Below are 14,254 nucleotides of genomic sequence, written 5' to 3'. Positions count from 1 at the left end.
AAAAAAACCTAACTGCAAAACCCCAAGGCATTGCTGTCCTGCAAATTTAATACCTTGGTTACCGTGCAGAGCTGAAGTCCATCTAGTTATGCAGGAAAAAAAAGTTATTGAGAAGGAGGGAAAAAACAGTAATGAAGTCCTGGAAGACCAATGGAGATCTCTACCTGAATGTTCATTATCAATAAAATAAACAGTAACTAATTCTAAGTAAATTCAAGGTTTGCATGAGCATGGAAATTAACTAGGAAGGCCATGACATCAACAGAGCAGAGAGCACACATAGATGAAAAAATCAACGGAGTCAACATGCTACGGTGTGAAACTCTTGAGTTTACTTAATTTACCAGAATCTGTGTTTGCGCTAAGTCTCAAAACCCTGAGTGCATCCCTATTCTAGAGTTAAGGAGTTCATCTGGCTGAGTCTCCCTTTGCTTGTAAGAGCTGTTCTGAAGAAAGCTAGAGGACAGGAGGGACAGACCAGGCACAGATGTAGCTGCAGTGCTTTGCAATGTAGCACAGGCAAGGGGTCAGTGATAAAGTCACAAATGTTGAACTAAGATCATATATGGTGCTTGGTGTTCTTTAGATTCAAAGTAGTAGTGCCATGCCCAGCTCTGAATTTCATTGTTTTTGGCATGTGAAGGTGGGAAGGGTGGTAAGTGGTACTGGTTTTGGTGGACTGGTCCAAAATGGGACTGTTTTGTTGCAAAGACTGTAATTTCCAGTGAAAATAAAAGGTTGAAGTATTGTAGCTTGTGTAAAATTAGATCAGTAGTGAATACATGGACATTTACAGAAGCCAAGGCCATTTTTTGTGACCATTTGTTGAAATGACATTCATGGCTCTGAGCTGTCCTTCCAAGGGAGCAGAGGCTTTCAAGTAATGCTGCCAGCAAGCATTCCCTTCCTGCACAGCATTGCTGTGAAATGAATGAGAGCCACATACACACCTCGAAGTGAGGCATCTGTCTGCAGCACTTCATACAATGCTGGAAACTCTATCTTCTGCACTGTGAAAGTCAGAAAACATGGAAGAAAATTACCAATTTAAACTTAAACTTATGTATCAATGTATAAGTGTGCGCGTGTATGTTTGTGTGTGTGTTTTTTAAGGGGTGTTCAACTGTGTGTATTGCATGCATTTTATGGGGTGTAAAGGACTAGCTGCTTGGAAACACATAGATGGGTTTGCCTGATATTTCATACCATAAATCTCTGATTTCATCAGTTTTGCTTTGCCAAAGGTAAGCTATTTATTTAAGATTCTAGACAATTCTTTGTTTCAGATTACTCTTCTTGTGAGTAAATCTGAGAGGGATTTACTTATAAGTTTCAGCAAAAAGAGGTTGAGATGTTTCCAAGAAAAGGATAAGGGTAAAAATAAGCAGCTTTGTCCTTGTTGAACTATGTATTATTGTAACAATGTTCTGAAGTATTATTTCAAATTTGGCATTTGTGAGCTTTGTTAGTGAAACACCTCTTGCTGCTGTCATGTTGAAAATCCCAGCATAAGCAGCTAGGTTATAAATAAATGAAAAATCTTAGTTAACAGATGCTCTGAATTTTATTTTGGGCAGGTGACCTTCCAAAGCCTCTCTCCTCACTGAACTCACACCAAGCTGTCGCAGTGGGAGCTGAGTACATCTCTCTCCACAACTTCAGTTCCAAAATCCTTCGTCAGCATGCATCAGCACTGAGAGCAGCAATCCTCCCTCCTGGTCTGGTATCTGGACTGGTGACAGGGGGAAATATCTTCTTTCAGCTTCAGGTGGGATGCAAGCCAGACCAACAGGGAAATGAAGGCAGCAGACTGGTGCAAGTAATATCTCTGGATGTATAAGTACAGGCATTGGCTTCTAGTCTCAGTTTAGCCAATGAACAAATTTTGTTTGTTTTTGCTATGACCAGCTTATCCATTTTACTATTCTTTTTAATGACCTTGAGGTTCTGCAGTGTGTCACCACTGTTTCCAGCTGTGCAGAAACCTGCAGTGCTGCTTCCTGCTAGGTAAATGACCCAGGAGACCTTGAGATAAATTAACAGAGTAGTCCTGACACTTATTTGAAGAAACAGTAGGTCTCTTCAAAAGGCTGTTAATTTAGAAGAAGACTGTCAAGAAAAAAAGCTGAAATGATGAATAGTTCAACAATGTGGTCCAGCTTCCCTTACTGTCCAGATCAGAAGTCTGATCTGAGTACCTCACACTGTCTACTAGTCTATAGCTTAGGTTTTCCTTTCAAGGAAACTAGGTGAGATGCTGAATAAGATGGATGATGATGTCCTCTGTTGTGCCATCCCAGTCTGAAGTTGGATTATGGAAAAGATGCATGTCTGGATCACAGATATGATCCTGTGTGTGAATGAAATGAATACTCCTGGGAGATATCTGAAATTGAAACTGGTTTGCAGGGAGTGGTAGAGGTCGGGGTATAAAAATATAGCTGGACAGCAGGAGGATGGAAAATCATGATGATTATTATCACTTTTTCTATCTGTAGAAGGAGAATTACAACTCTTCTCCAAACGGCTGCTCAATGAAGAAATGTTAGAAGCATTGTTCCATTTAGTATTTAGTCTAGGTGCTGTTCAAAGGATCTCAATCCACAATTTGGGATACTACTTCTAACAGGCCTCACAAAAATACAGTCTTTTGATGTCTGGAAAGAAACCAGATAAAAGCCAGACAAGATATACTTGGAGCAGTGTTCAAAGATGATGTGCTAAACAAAGCATGAAAACAGATACTGATCAGTGAGTTCAAAGTGAGAAAATACAAGATGTGGATTCATTGAATATCGTTGCTTTTGCATAGTTAAGAGGGCACTGGGAAAAAAAATAAAAATCTGTCATTATGTAATTAAAGGCTATTTGATAAAATATGTGCACAACATGGCTTAAGTGAAGTTGTATATTCATCCATAATGATGGTATTTCCTAACTGATAATTACTAGTTCTTCCACTTTATCATTCTTTAAACCAAAGAATTGTTTTTTAATGTATTTATGTTCTCTAGAATATGCACATATTTCTAAACCAGTTAGCCCTCTGCATTCAGACCATGCACAGGTAGGAAATATTCACGACCTTTAAATAAATAAAAAATATGATAAATACATTTAAATATTCAAAAAGAGATTAAATTAGTGGTTAAAACCCAAAAAACACCATGAAGCAAAAATAAAGTTGTACATGATAAAAGCACAGTAAAATAAAAATAAAATGATGCCTATGAGAGTTTAAATAGCTGATGACTTTCAGTCAGGAAGGAAGGCAAAAGGATTTTGAATAAACAACTTTAATTACTAATGTGATAATAGCACATTAATAGTACAGGAAAAAGTGACATATTGGAAATTGTTTTCTAAATTAAAGTCTGTTATCCCATTGTTTACTTGCTTTTACATAAGACTGAAGGTGGCTGGTAATAACCACTTCCTTTAAAATCAAGGGTTGGGTATATGGACCCTTGCTTTAAAATCAAGCATGTGTCTAAGTGCTTTTCTTTATCCTTGAAATGGTACAAATATGATCCTTTGAACATACAACTATTCATCTTGCCATTGAGAACAAGTGGGGAGCAGCATGCTGCTTACAAAGGCTGGGTCAAAGGGAAGCCCAGAGATTAGTGATAATCATTTGGGTGGAATAATAATTATTTAAAAGAAAAAAAAAGTTGCAGTGCTTAATTTTCTTCCCTAAAATTGATGGAAAACACTTGCAAACATGCCAAGGAAAGATGCATTTAGACATAATATGAAAGTATCAGAAGTAAAATAAAGTTCTAAATGTAGTGAGGCATGAAATACAACCCCCCTATCAGTAGAGTAAACCCATAGTATCTTGTATTAAGAAGATTATGTGGGGATTAGTTCCAGTGTAACTGCCATAGGAAAATATATGACAACAGGTGTTTTTAAATTACTGTAACAAGGTGGAACCTTCTCTCACAGCCAGAAATTTTGGCAACAAAAGAAATTGTTTTATAAGAATAAGAGCTGCAGACAGCTGTAACAAAAAGAAATCTATTGACAGCAAGTGGAAGTCTCCTGCATGTATTTATCATAGACTTGAGTGCTTTCCATAAACTCAGCCATGCACTGTTTAAAACTAAAACAAAACCAAAAAAGATAAATGTTTTTTTTCTGTTGAAAAAATCCTCCCCTACTTTGTTGAAAGTTCTCCTAGCAGCACATTTCCTACTAGCTTTCCTGAGATTACTCAACATTTCTATGTTGTCTGGCAGTGAGTCACAAACAAACAAGGAAAAGAAAAGCCTCAGTAGTGAGCTCTCCGTTCAGCTTAAGAATTTTGGTCCCTGGATGTAGCAGATTAAATCCAGCTTTAGAGATAAACAACATCCAGTAAGCGGTAAAGATTCACACAAGACTTACTGTCTCACTGGGATACTGTCCTTAAGGCGTCTTCTAAGCCACTGGCCCACAAAGGAATGAACTGATGTGTAATGGTTTTCCCACACAGAAATACAGGATCCAATTCTAAGTTCCCCAGTCCAGAGTGAGCTCATGGAGCTCACATTCTTGAACCTAAAAAGAAACACTGTCTTTGAACCACCTCTGTGCTTCTGGAAAGAAAGCCTGGTTAATATTGTCTTTGCTGATGCTTCAAAACTGAATCAGTGGCTTTAATTCTTACAGTGTGAGTTAAAGCCAAGCATTGCAATGAATGAAGGAAAGGAATGGACAATTAAGTATCTGCATCTATCCGTATATGTATCTGTATCCCCAGGATTGCATCCTGATATGGAAGTCAAGTAATGGGAAATGGAAGCCAGAGATAGAGCCAAAATGATGCATAGACTACCTATTGCTGTGCTAGTACACAGCAGAAATTTCACCTTGATTCCACACTTGACTGAACTTTGAGCCTATAGGACAGAAAGGTGTTTGTTTGTTTGTTTGTTTGCTTACTTTGTGTCCTAAATTACAGGGAGTTAAATTCTCCTTATTTGAGCTGAGATTCATTTCAGCCTTCCCTAGGTGCCTAGAGTATGGGCATTTGCATTTGAGTTAGTTCTGGGCTACCTGCTTGGCTCCTGCTAAGGCTCATTAAGATGCAATCAATACAGCCACGGAGGCTGGCTGGCATTCATTTGACCCAATATCAACATCTATTTAAGACGAGATAACTCCATTAACTAGTGGCAGCCTCTCTGCTAACTACAAAGGAAGCCAAGATTATTTTCTCAGATACGGATACCTACATTGTAGACACTCCCACACTGATGTCTCTCGCAGACCTCTTGATTTACTGTTGTGGTGCATGAGATTCTATTTGCCAGTTTACATGCAAGTGAATGAGGAACTGGCTCAGCTGGAGTATTATCATCAAGTATGGGTATGCACATGCACAGGTATGGACATGTGCATATGCTGAATGACCCCCAAATGCTCTAAGTTCCATGAATGGGAACAGTCTGTCTGCGCCTTCCAGTTCATCAGCTCTGAACCTCTATCAGTGCTGGGAGACATAAAAACTGTTTTAGGGGCTTTCCATGTCTTTAAGGATTAGCCTTAAGGAGGTACAGTCTAATTCCTAGGAATTAAAATAGTGACTTTTATCAGGTTGAAAAGGAATAGTTCACCTGTACCAAAGACTTTTTAAGTGCAGTCTCCAAATGTTCTCTTAAATTCTGATAATTTACGCTCACATGGCACTCAAGGATTCTGCAGAAAATGGTAGTTCATAACGTCTTAGTAGGAGCTGAGTTTATAAATACTCTCTAACATCTTTTCAGCTGACCTATATCCATCAAAGGCATCTCCATACCATCTCCACAGGACAAGGACATAGGAATAGAAGTCTTTAATTATAGTATAAAGAGAGTAGGAAAAGGTCTCCCTGAGTTTCCATGCTGCTGCACCATGCTGAAGCTCTAACAGCAATCACACAAGGTAACACACACCACTTTTAAAGCAATAGCTCAGAGAGAATTGTTTCAGCAGATCTCAAGTAGAGCACAGATACAGGTGTCTATTTTGGAGGTATTTACCAGAACAGAGCCCATGTTAGCGTAGGCTGACATAACTTTGCTGGAGTCAGCAGAGCCATCTGATTTACTCTGCATGAATGTCTGCCTCACTAGTTTTATTACACTTCCAACATTTGTGTTTATACATGTGGGTTCTTTTGATTTTTAACGCTTTTTGGCATCGCTAACCTCCTGCAGTTGAATAGTTAAATACCCTCCCCCCTATGCACTTAATAGTATAAGTGGCATTTGCAGGGTTTTTAAGAGCACGTGCCAAGCAAAAGCACTTTCAACACCACAAGAAAGTGAGTTCTTATGGTCTCCTGGCGGGAAATGTGTGCGGGGGCTTTGCGTGGTGGCACTGCAGTCTGCAAATCCTGGCACCATTTGGTTTTACATGTGCCTAGGAATGCCTGCCCTTCCTCTGCATTCAATTTTCCTGTCTCCAGCTTTATTTAGTCAGATGTTTCTCTTGTGCATCCAGTAAAACTCAACCACAAAAATGAGTAGTTGCTGTTTATAAAATCAGCACATTGTTATGTAATCCAGATGACAGTAGAAGTGTGAAATGCTGTTAAATACTTGACTATAACCACAGTTCAGTTAGATCTAGACAGTTAAAATGTAGTGGCGTCTAGGTTTCCTGAAGAGCTGACTCTAGAAGCGGGAGGCCCCCTTTTTTTTCAGGGTATAGGCAACAGAGCAGCTCTCACAGACGTCTTCAAACTTATTCTGACTTCTTGCTTCTCTTAATGAAGAATTCAAGTCAACAGGAGTAATAAAAAAATATTAGATACATTCAAAACTACAGTCTCTTGGGATAGGTAGTTTGATCTTATGGAACAACATAAGGGAGAAATACGTTGGGAAAACAGTCTAAAATATTTTTTGCAACACATTGGAGTAAAGCTGTAATCTGTAAATTGAAAATGCGGTGCGGTAACATATAAGGGGTATCAAATATGAGAAAAGCAATGATGCTGTCCTTAGCAAGTTTTCAAATACAACATAATTCTAGAGCTTTCTCTTAAAAATATTAAACTTCTGGGAAATTCCAGAATATTTCCATTCACTGAGAGAAATTATGATCACACTGCTAATACAGCAGTTTTGTTAACAGAAATAAATTTAAACAAAATTCTTTCATCTCCTTACTCCTAATGGGAACTAAATAACAACTTTGCTCTGAGGAGGTCTGGCCACTTGGCTTTAGGTCTGGTTTTTTGACCAGAAATAGCAATTATTAAATATATATATTTTCTTGTTCATAATTCTTTTTTTTTTTCTTTTTTTCTTCAGTGCTATTAGTATGCACTGGAGAAAATTTTGTTCTTTCTTTACAACTGTGATTACCTTGCCTTAGACTACCTATCGGAAAATGTTCTTGGTTCACAAATGTATTACTTGGCTTAGAAATTAGTCCCTATATTTGATTCTGTGACCAAGTAAGAAAGTCTGAAAATGAACCAGAATCGAAGAAGTGAGACACCTTCTTGCTTCAGTTCTGGGGTCTGCCCACAGACCTGACCAAAATGAACGGGGAGGAGTAGGGAAAGAGCTGAGCAATAAACTTCACATCACCTTGCATTGCTTCCTAAGACTGGATGTGGGAGAAGGCTACTGAACACCATACTACTTGGTGGAAGGTGCAACCCACTATATACCACCATTGATGACAACATTTTTAAACTTGAAGTTTAGACCTATTGTAGTGTGTTCACATAAATAAGATGGGAAAGTTTCTACTGATTAACTGCACACCCAAATATATACTCTTCTGTCAAAGTATCACACAAAGCAACAATAGCTAAATTCAAGACACCTACATTTTTCCATAAAACAAAGAAATACTGTTAGTTTGAGTGTCACACCCAAAAAATCCCATAAGGAAATGAAATACCTCCCTCAGGTTCTCTTAGGAAGTGGTATTTCTTTAGTCATAAGGACAGGAATTCTGTATAAAACAAGGAAATACTTTATAAATCAGAAGGTTCTTGGGATTTGGGAAAAGAAAACCATGGCACTCTCAGACGTTATTTCATTTCCCTGTCCTAGGGTGTAGATTTCCAAGAAGCAAAACCCATTTGCTTCCTTTCTCCCTTTGAAACAATCGTCCCACAGTTTTGGAGCTCTCAACATGGTCCAAGTATTCAGAATCTGTCTTTAGTCTCTAGAAATGTTGCCTGGATCACCATCAGAGAAGTTACGTTGACTTCTGCTTTGCTGGTACTGGGTAAATTTTTACCTGGATTTATTCTGTTTTGTTGTAGTCATCTGTAATAAGAACCAAAAGCATCTTTTATGCTACCTCCTGCTGCCCAGCTGTCTTTGGAAAATCCCATTGCTAAACACACAGCGGTGATATGTCAAAAGCATAATTCATCACAGAGTCAGTTCCAACAACGTCCTTACTTCTCAACAAAGTCCTTACTTCTCTTACCTTGCCTTGCTTGGTTCTGCTGTTTCCCCATCTCTGAGTTTCTGTCAGTTCTGGAGACTCCTCAGATTATTATTGGAGGTAAAAGAGAAGAAAATTTCATCTCTTTATCCATAATTTTCACAGTCCCATTGTTCCACCCCCCCCCCCCCCCCCCCCCTTAGAGGCTAGTAACAATTTTTTTTTTCATTATTATTTATTTATTTATTTATTTTTCATCACAAAGGCACAGAATTTAGGCAGAGATGGATCCCATTTGGGAGATGCTACTCCCAAAATCATAAAGAGAGCTTGTAATTTCTCTTTGTCCATAGAACTCACTTTGTATGGAAGAGCTAAATGTTAAAATCTATACTGAACAAATGCTGGGGTTTTCTACTTAAAAAGAGAGCAAATGTTTTCCTCCCACATGTAACAATGATGAAAGAGCAAGATGCTGGTTCCCATGAACTACTAGCTAGGAGTGCTGCTGTATGCATTGGTATGAGCTACCATTTCTCTCTTGTCTTCTCCAACTCTATAGGGGAAGTTATTCCCTATGTATATGGCAGGCTCTTCCTTCTTTCTGACATTCAAACCCAGTCCAGTTCATAGAAGATTGTCTCTGATACACCAAAAGTATTGGCAAAGTGTGGTGTTTCTTGTAATAGTAAGCAAGGACTGCATGCTACCAAAACTGTTTGGGATCTGTTTTAATAATCTACTGGCAGCTGCTGATGACAGTATTCAATCTGATTGTTGTCACTTCATTACTCTTCTTCCAGTTCTGCCCACAAGAAAACATATTCCTTTCGCTTTCCTCTATTCTGATTGTTTCAGTGAGATTGAGCAGCAAGACAGGTCCAGGAGGCCTAGCCATAGGCAAATGCTGTGTATCTGCGCAGGCAGGCATCCTAAAGCCTTGGTCTGGGCTTCGAGGTAAAAGCTAATCCCCGTGGGCCACCCACACATCTATTTTTCTGGGGGACAGATACCCGGCAACTTCTGTAGCTATCTCCTACCCCCAGGCCCTGCAGCAGACCCTCTACTGCACTCCTTTTTCCAGGAAGTGCTTTTAGAGACAAATGGGATCAAATGTTATCTCAAATCTAATTTGGGGATAAGTGCATTATCAGACCATGTGTCATGAACAGGGGTTACTTTTACTTGGATGTTAAAAAAAAATATATAAAAAAGCATAAATATTTTATAGAAGAACGTTCTGGTGTCCAATTGCCCCAGCAAATTATGACTCACTATTTTGAGTAAATGAATAGATCATACTTATGAAACAGACTTTTTAAAAGTAGGAAATTAAGGGCTTGCATGAATTTGTGTCACAGACTCCATTTTACAAGCAGTATTTTATCATTCAGTGTGCAAAATGAAAATAGAGAGCTCTGTTTCATCGGTTACTCATATCCAGCCACTATGAAAATAATATATTTGATATAATTCATTTGACATTTGAGGGGTTTAAGGTTCCTCTGACAAGATATAATCAACTTATTATGGAGAAACAGAAGCCTTCCTTGTTACAAATAAATTATTCCTAGTTATGATTGAATTACTGTGTATTCAGTGAAACCAGGATGGCGGGGCTTCCAGTAGAATTGGGTATTTTATCATCAGGCCTGTGTGATAAAAGCCAACTCAAGTCACTTTATGTTTTCTCTCTTCAGTGCTCTGATTAATGAGTGGCGTTACTTTTCTAAATCAACAAATTAGGTCTTTCCTCTCTATATTTTCACATTAAAGCTGTTACATCAAAGTATATATATATATATATAAAAAACCTTTCCATTTTATGCACAAAGACTGGATCAACAGCTTGGCTAGACTGTTATATTACTGTATTTTGTTGATTTATTTTTTATTTTTTTAAATCTCATACAGTCTTTGTGAAGTGAGGCTGGCTCAATGGGTGGGGTGTGAATTGTCTGTTTTAAGTCACAAACTCTGTTTAATTTAATTTTAATGTTAACATCAAATCTGTCTATTCTACACAATTGCTTCAGGGAAACAAGGCAAACTTGTATCATTTTGCTGGCATCAAAGAATTAAAAATGCATCTCCACATGGAGTGGAGGCAATGCAGCTATCCAGGACTGCAGAACAATGCCAAACATGCTCAGGACTGAGGATACACCACAGTATGCACCAGCCTGCGAGTTCAGCTTCCATGATTTCAAAGGAATTTGCACATGCAAAACCTTTTCATGTTTTTTTATGGCCTGTAAAATAGATCAAAATAATGTTGCATGGTGGAGACATAAAAACAGCAATAAAAATAAGTCTGGGATGACAACTTTGCGGACCAGAATAACACATCAGGTGGAACCCTGCAAATACCACCAAAAGACCAGGTTCAGGTCTTCAGAAGCTTCTGATTACAACATTTTGAAGCAAATGCACATAAATTACCCAGCAGCTACTGGCTGTTTCTCTAGATTTCCAGAAATATTACCTCTCACAGGAGCCACTTATTATTTCTGCATATCTAAAATAGTTAAAAAAAAAATAAATCACAATTTCACATAGAGTAAAAAAAAAAGAAGAGCGCAGACCTGAGGGCTACAAACTGTATCCTTTGTTCTTCCTTATTCATCCTTAGAACAAAAGCGACTATTTCTTTGTTCTTTGCTATTATTATGGGATAAAGTGTATCGTGTGTGTCTGGCTTCCTAGCTCATAAAAAACTCTATCCTATGCTGTGCTTAGTTAGTGTTACCACACAGGGTTACCTTGAGTCCAAACAGATCAAAGCAAACTGAAAATGAACTACTGACACTACTAATACTGAAGAAAACTAGAATGATGCAATATACATAAAGTCACCTTAAGTCTCACTAATCCACATATACTGGTCCTGCCTCAGCTGTGTATATTATCTTATTGCCAGTTACAAGCAGTGCAATTCACCGTGACACAGAGGGGTTTAAAAATTAGCCTCCAGCTATTCCATTAAGTACCATTCACTAAAACGTGATGATCACTCACGGGAAAGTTCGCGGGATCTTGCAAACTGCCTGTTGAGACTAAACGGTAAAGTAATATACTCTCATGAGTCCCTGCTGCTTTTCAAAGCACAGCTCTGTAACCCTTGGCAAAAGTCAGAATAATCTCATGTTGCCATACATTTAAATCTCTTAGGTGGCTTTGAAATCCCCAGCATCCAATGTCTCCATCATGCTGACAGGTTTTAGTCTTCAGCTGCTTCTTGAGATTTGGCATTCCTTGTAATTTTCCAGCTATATCGCTCAAGATCACTTTGACATCCTTTATTTTCTTTGTTTCTTTCTGCATTTTTCAGATTGTTTCCCTGGAGCTGTGAGTCATATTTCTCACCTATTTACAAATTCTTTTTTTTTTTTTTTTTTTTTCCATGGGTCAGCTGATGATGCTTGCTTTTCAGAGAGGCTTGTGAAATCAAGTGACAGAAGTAACATACATACATAATTGATATAGAGATTACTTAGCACAATTGTATTGTTTTCCCCAATTAGGCAAAATTAGATAACATTCACATTTGAAAATACATGACTGCAGTCTATAGAGAACATAAGGTTTAATATATATGTATATATACACATGCTAACTAGGACTTCAGTTCCTGCTTTTGTTTCTGCTGTTTAGTGTAACTAGATGGGACACTTGTGTCTCTCTCTCACTGAGCTAATTATATCTGATAACTTATTACTGGAATTCAAGCTCCACAGAAACACAAGCTTTTTCAAAATCTGTGTTGCCTGCTTCAATAGAGCTCACTCTTGGCTATCATGCAAATGTATGTTCACAGGTTTTTATGTACCTTGCTTGCTGTAGACAGAAGATACCAACCCAAATACAAGTGATCAAAGTTCTTTCCTTAAGACTAGGGACTCTGCATTTTTGCAGTGGCAGTTTCTGGCTTCTACACTAAGCACCATGTAGTCATAATTTAGTTATCAACCATATTCTTTGATAGTCAAATTTAACAAGTTCCTGCACAGCTGGGAGAGGATTTGAAGGCAAGACCTCTGTAGATATTGTCCTTTCTTTGGGTGGAGAAATGGCCAGGCCACTGGTGGGAGGGAGTCAGAATTCATGGGGAAGGAAGAAGCCACAGCATGGGGCCCGAGAGCAGAACTCATGTGAGGGGTAGATTTTATCTGTTGGTGACGGCCAAAAGTTTTGTAGAAAAAACTTGGGGTAAAACCAGAAGAACTAGTAACTCTCTTCCTACTATCCTCTCTCTGCAATGATCTGCCATCACAGGGAAATCTTTCTAGTCTGTCAGAAAAAAAAAGAAACAGCCTTGCAAGTGAATGAAGGAAATGGGGAACATTTAAAATACAAGGAGGTTAAACCTGCTACTCTGCAAGAGTCTGTCTCCAGCTCATCCACAGCGAGAAGCGCTGCTAGGTGTAACTCCTCTTGTTACCATGGGAATAGAAGCAACTGATTTAGTAGCATGGTAGCCAGTTGGGTTGGGTTAACCTGTGTGTACTTCACAAGAGGATGTTTTCTCAGCTTCATGTTCCCAGTGTCATAAACATTAATCTGTTTATCTGACAACATTTAACAAAAAATGAAAAAGATCAAACACTTCAAAATTATATGATTTCAGGATTCAAACGAACATGATTATTTTGTAGAGGCTGAAGTTTAATTTATTTATTTTTTAAGCAAAATATATGGAAGAAAAGCAAAGCAAAACTGGTAGATTAGTATAGATTTTTAACTGCTTCTTGCTAAAATCTATTTCATAGACAAGTTGTTGCCAATAGCAAGGATATTTCCTCTGATCAGCAATAAAAAAAAATGCTTAGGGATTGGCAAATGGATTCAATAAGATAATTTGAACAATCATTACTCTATAAATGATGTTTTAACTGTCTTCAGTAACTGTAGAATGTGATTAGCTTAGTGCCCTTCAATCAAGGCTAACTCTGGTTTCCCCACTTGAGACATGAATAGACATTTTCTCAAATCAAAAATTACTTTACCAAGAGTTATGGAGCTTCACATTCCCATCTCCTGAATTACGCTTCCACTGTGAAAACAGGTTATAATTGAAATAGTTGATGTGTTTTAAAATTTCTTTAAAGTCTAATCTAAGAAAAAAATATTTAGGATGTGTCTAATTCATAGATTTTTGTTTGTTTTTGTTTTGTATATAAGAGAATTGGTATTGGCATCAGGCTGTCTATGAAATAGCTTTTAACTTTAAAACTTTTTTAACTTTAAAAAGCTTTTTTAACTTTAATAGCTTTTTTAAAAATATCTTGGGGATTAAAAATGAAATGTTTGGGTTGCCCAAAAAATCCCTTTTTTTTTATTTTATACAGAGAATATAAGTCAAATGTTGAATGTTTCTGTAATGATATTCCGGATGACAGACCTAAATGACAAACTAGATTCAGGATGACTAAGTCACAAACTGGTTCAAAATTAAATTTGATTCATAGAAAAAAATCACCCAAGAACTATGAAAAACAACGAGACATATGGTCTCTAATTTAGAAAGTCTTTAGGCCATATAATTTTGAAGGGAAGTTCCTAAAAGAAATATCTATATATACATTAAAAAAAAAATAATAATAGCTAAGCTAATGCTTATCTTTAAAGGTCCATAATTGGCTATTAGCTAAGCTGTGCTAGATATGGCTAATGCTTAGCTCAGAAGTTAAGCAATTGGTTCTGGGTCCTCTCTTTAGACTAAAAAAATAAAATACAATTGTTTTGGTTGACATTAATCAGTCAAAAAGTACTAATCAATCACCTCCTCTATCCATCTACAAACTCCTGTATCAATTTAGTATTTCAGATACATGAAGAGCTTGTCTTTCTGTACATTGCTTTCATC

The 14,254-nt window shown here is 37.6% G+C and overlaps 1 long non-coding RNA gene across 2 annotated transcripts; it reads right to left on the bottom strand.

Annotated features, from left to right (window-relative positions):
* Positions 1–285: 285 nt before the first annotated feature.
* Positions 286–12,984, bottom strand: LOC106038447 (uncharacterized). Of its 2 annotated transcripts, none has more exons than XR_010828811.1 (4): positions 12,756–12,984; positions 8,431–8,532; positions 4,393–4,545; positions 286–1,732 (listed from the first exon to the last, which is right to left on the bottom strand). It is a non-coding gene; the product is annotated as an uncharacterized lncRNA (long non-coding RNA). The 2 variants fall into 2 exon arrangements; XR_001208612.3 differs by having other exon boundaries at positions 8,431–8,490.
* Between the last annotated feature and the right edge of the window lie 1,270 nt (positions 12,985–14,254).

This window comes from Anser cygnoides, chromosome 2, assembly GCF_040182565.1.
Source record: "Anser cygnoides isolate HZ-2024a breed goose chromosome 2, Taihu_goose_T2T_genome, whole genome shotgun sequence".
Classification (NCBI taxonomy): Eukaryota; Metazoa; Chordata; class Aves; order Anseriformes; family Anatidae; genus Anser; species Anser cygnoides.
This window is presented reverse-complemented; position numbering and strand designations above follow the sequence as displayed.